We start from the raw sequence: 4,534 nt of genomic DNA, 5'->3' as shown, positions 1-4,534 counted from the left end.
TGATTGCTATTTTCGATTTATGGTGTTAATTTCTAGGGTTTTCTTTCCTAATTTTTCAGTTTTATTTGAGTTTTATCAATTTCGATTTTATAATTTGCATTCCCTTGTATGTTTTCAACCATAACACAAAAACCATGTTGTAAAGTCTAAAAACCTAGGAAAATTCTGCACAATGTCGCGGAATTTTCATGTGTTTTGTGGCCTAATTGTTCAGGGACAGTTCTTGCTCTCATGTGTCATAGCAATTATTTGGATTGTAGTTCTTATTGTAGTTCAAGTTTATGAACAAGACTTTAGCTACAGGAATTGATTCGTGGGATGAATGGAAAATTCTGCACAATGTCATGGAATTTTCTTGTTTTTGTGGCCTAATTCGGTGTTAATGTTTTTTTATTGCAATTGCTTTGCTAGTTTTAAGGCATATTGGGTCTCTAATTTTTGTTACTTGATTTCTATTGTTTTGCTTATGGTTTGTGATACTAGTGTATATTGATACTATTGTTTATTTTCAAGTTTTCTACAATGCCTCGGCTAATACGTTCTGTAAGGAAGAAAAAACTGAAACAAATACAATTAGTAATTGCAATGGTTATTATTATGTTGATGATGTATTTGATGTGGTATATAATTTGCGTTGTTACAATAAGGGGGGGGGGGTTTGAATAAAAGAAAGGAAAAGAAATAAAAAATTATTACGAATGTTATTATTGAGAGGGCTTTATAGGGAGAGTGATGTGAAATGCAAGAGTGAGCTTCGCTAATAGAAGAACTTTCAATATCATTTGTGAGATGCTTAGAGACATCGGGGGTTTGAGTGGAACAAAAAACATGTCGCTACAAGAGATAGTAGCCATGTTTTTATACACGTTGGCTCATCATAAGAAGAATAGGTCTATTGGACAATACTTCTTTAGAAGTGGAGAAACCGTGAGCCGACAATTTCACCTTTGTCTAAGGGCTTTTCTCAAGTTGCATGAAGTACTACTTTACAATCCCACACCAATATTGGATGATTGTGAAGATGAAAGGTGGAAATCCTTCATGGTATTGGTATTTTCAAAGCCCCTAAATTTTGCTAGGATTTTCTTATTTGTGCTTGTTTGTAAGTAATAATTTTTTCCTATTTTTGTAGAATTTTTTAGGGACATTAGATGGGACTTACATACATTAATGTAAATGTGCCTTCACAAGAACGACCAAAGTATAGAACAAGAAAAGGAACGATTGCTATGAATGTATTGGGTGTTTGTGCACCTAATAATATGCAATTTATTTATGTTCTTCCTGGTTGGGAAGGTTTGGCCCATGATATGCGTGTACTTCGAAATGTTCTTTCTAGACCAAACGGTTTTGTTAGTTTTTCTGAGGTAAGTGAAGGTTTTTTTTAAGGTAATTATTATTTGGCTGATGCGGGGTATACGAATTGTGAGGGTTTTCTTGCTCCATATAGAGGTCAAAGATACCATTTAAAAGAATGGACGGATCGACAACCCGAAGGTGCTGAGGAATTCTATAACATGAAACATACTAGGGTGCGAAATGTGATTGAGAGATGTTTTGGCCTACTTAAAGGAATATGGAGTATACTTAGATGTCCTTCATTTTTCCCTATTCGAACTCATGGACGTATCATGATGGCTTGTTTCTTATTGCATAATCTAATTAGAAAATTCATGCCTAAGGATGATATAAAATAAGATGAATTGAGTGAATTCGATGATGATTCCGAAAGTGATTCTGATGATGAGAGGGAAGTTATTACAAGTGTTGCTACTTGAGATCATTAGACCAATTTTAGAAACACATTAGCCCAAGATATGTTTAACGATTGGAGGGCGAGAGGTAGACATGGTCAATAACACAAAAAATATGTTATGCCTTATAATATGTTATGTTCAGTTTTGTCTAATATGCCTTATAATATGATGTTCAGTTTTGTCTAATCTGTTATGTATGATATGTTCAATTCTAATATGCCTTTTAATTGGCAATTTTTTCAGATGGAGGCTAGTCAAGCTAAGGGTGAGGCAAGCAATCGTGGTAGAGGTAAAAATAAAAGGTATTGGACGTATGAAGAAGATGCGGTTCTAGTAAGATATTTTCATGAGTCGAGTTGCGATCCGAAGTGGAATTGTGAGAATGGGTTTAAGAATGGTTACATGAATAAGTTGGAAGAGATGATCAATGGTGTACTTCCTAATTGCGGCTTGAGAGCGGTTCCCCACATTGAGTCGGGGATCAAGCATTGGTCGGAGAAATAAAGTGCATTGGTGGAAATGTTATCCACCTTAGGATTTGGATGGGATGCTAAGAAGAAGATTCTACAAGTAGATAAGTCGGTGTTCAACGGATGGGTAAAGGTATGCTGCTTACCTCCCCCCTTCTGCTATTCCCCTAGTGCTGCCCCTCCCCCATGCTTCTATTCCCCTGCTGCCCCTCCCCCATGCGGCTATTCCCCTACTGCCCCTCCCCCCTGCTGCTATTCTCCTGCAGTTTGCTATTCCAGTGGTCTTTTTTTTGCAGCTTAGTTGGGACTACATCTTAAATAAATTTACAATAATTGTCTCATAAAGCTTTTCATGTAATTTAGGACCCGATATGCAGCATAATTATGTTAGTAAACTGATATTCGTATGTGTAGCTAATTTCAGTACTCTATACTACACCTCCAGAACAGAAACAATCAAACACAATAATATAATACTCGTATATACTTGTATTACACAAGGGGGCATAGAAAATTGATTCTGACAAAAAAATCACCTGCTTTTTTCGATTAAAATCTAGAACTTGTAAAATACATTTTGTGGAAATTTATATTTAAGAAAAACAGCTTCAGGATGACAAGTCTGAAAGCTTTCCCAACAGATAATTTAACTCCTATATTATATGCAAAACTCCAAATTTGACTCCATTTTTTTTTTGCAGACTTGAAAGATCTAGGTGTAAAAGCATATTCCACTATTAGTAAACATGTAATTTGTCTCTTTAAAGAAAATAGATTAATTCTACAATAAAAAATTAAGTGTATCAATTTTACATTCTTGAAGCACAAATAAAAATCAGGTCTTAAGTGCCTGTGTGGTAATCATATTCTGCAGTCTAATAGGTGGGTAGCTTCACCTGATCACATCTTTTGATCCTATCATTTCTCTAAACTGAATTTATTGTACTGATTGGGGATGTTTATGATGAATTTGATTATTTATGATGTAAGTTATTAATTCCTATTGATGATTAGTGTATTCAAAATTACTTTTATGTTGATAAGTTTTGGAAGAATTGGTTATAGAAGAAATAAGAACAGAAAATCCAAGAGATTACATCTCTCTATGTGCATCGCACTAACTTTCTTCTCATGAACAACTTGTGATTGATTATTCTTGATAATAATTAGCCTTTACTTGTCACATTGTGTGTAATCACTTCAGAGAGATCACAAAAGCCTTATTCCCTATGCTGTCTAATGACATTGTTCAAGTACATGACCTGAATAAATTATAAATGTTTTTGTCTTTTAATACATCTAAATCTGCCTGGATTTTCTGTCTGATATTTTATTAACTATTATAATCTTCCTCGGATTGAGACTCTAGTATTAAATTTTATAGTCAGAAGGTTTTTGAAATTCTGTTAACAATTTTTTTTTCTTTTTATATAACCTGTTATTTTGATGTTTCCTGAAAATGGATAAGAATTGCTTATACTCTTTCAGTATGAGGACTTGTTAGGAACAATGATGAATGGTGCAAGAGTGCAAAACCCCTCTTCAGCAAATACCTGAGTATTTGGTTTCTATGATTTGAGAATCTCGTTTAGGAATCTTAATTTATTTTTTTGGAATTTTATGTATTCTTGTGGTGCTTATGTTAACCTGATGAGTAGCTTGGCAACACATATAGACTGCTGTTATTTTTAGTAAAACTATGCCTTGTGAATTAATCTTGTTGTATTCTCTCTTATATGGCAGACTCATAAGAAAGCTAAGGGGTTGTTGGGAGTTCCATTCGTTCAATTCATTATGACACTCTAGTAGAAATTTATGCAAAAGACAAAGCTATCGGAGATGCAAGTGAGTCGTTTGTTGATGCTATAGAAGATATGGATCAAGACATTGATAAGCAACCATTGAATGTCAAGAGTGATGAAGAAGATGATGTGAATTCTACTCATTTGGAAACTTATTCTTCTACAAGTCAATCCGGAAAACGTCCCATGAAGATAGAGGATGATCATTCAACTCCTTCAAAAGTGGCAAAAGTGAAGGCTTCTACGATTCATTCTTCCGCAAGTGATTCCACTCCTCAATCCGAAAAACAATCTACAAAGGCGAAGGAGTCTAAGGTAAAGGGAAAGAACAAGGTATATTTGAAGAGTTTTTGTAGGAATGATGATGATGATTTGGTGGCCTCCCTCCATGATGTTTCTAACAATTTTTGGAAGATATTTGAAAATATCAATGTTAATCTTGGAACTATGGCTAGTGCATGGTCTAAAGCGGAAGAAAGAGAGCAAATGATGGATGAAAAAGTGA

General features: G+C 34.5%; 1 pseudogene; it reads left to right on the top strand.

Moving 5' to 3' along the window:
• The first annotated feature begins 828 nt into the window (after positions 1-828).
• LOC145559779 (uncharacterized) lies at positions 829-2,076 on the top strand (annotated as a pseudogene).
• The last annotated feature ends 2,458 nt before the right edge of the window (positions 2,077-4,534 follow it).

Source organism: Chenopodium album, chromosome 9 (genome assembly GCF_948465745.1).
Source record: "Chenopodium album chromosome 9, dcCheAlbu1.1, whole genome shotgun sequence".
Taxonomy (NCBI): Eukaryota; Viridiplantae; Streptophyta; class Magnoliopsida; order Caryophyllales; family Amaranthaceae; genus Chenopodium; species Chenopodium album.
The sequence above is the reverse complement of the archived record's forward strand: the minus strand, read 5'-3'. Positions and strand labels throughout refer to the sequence as shown.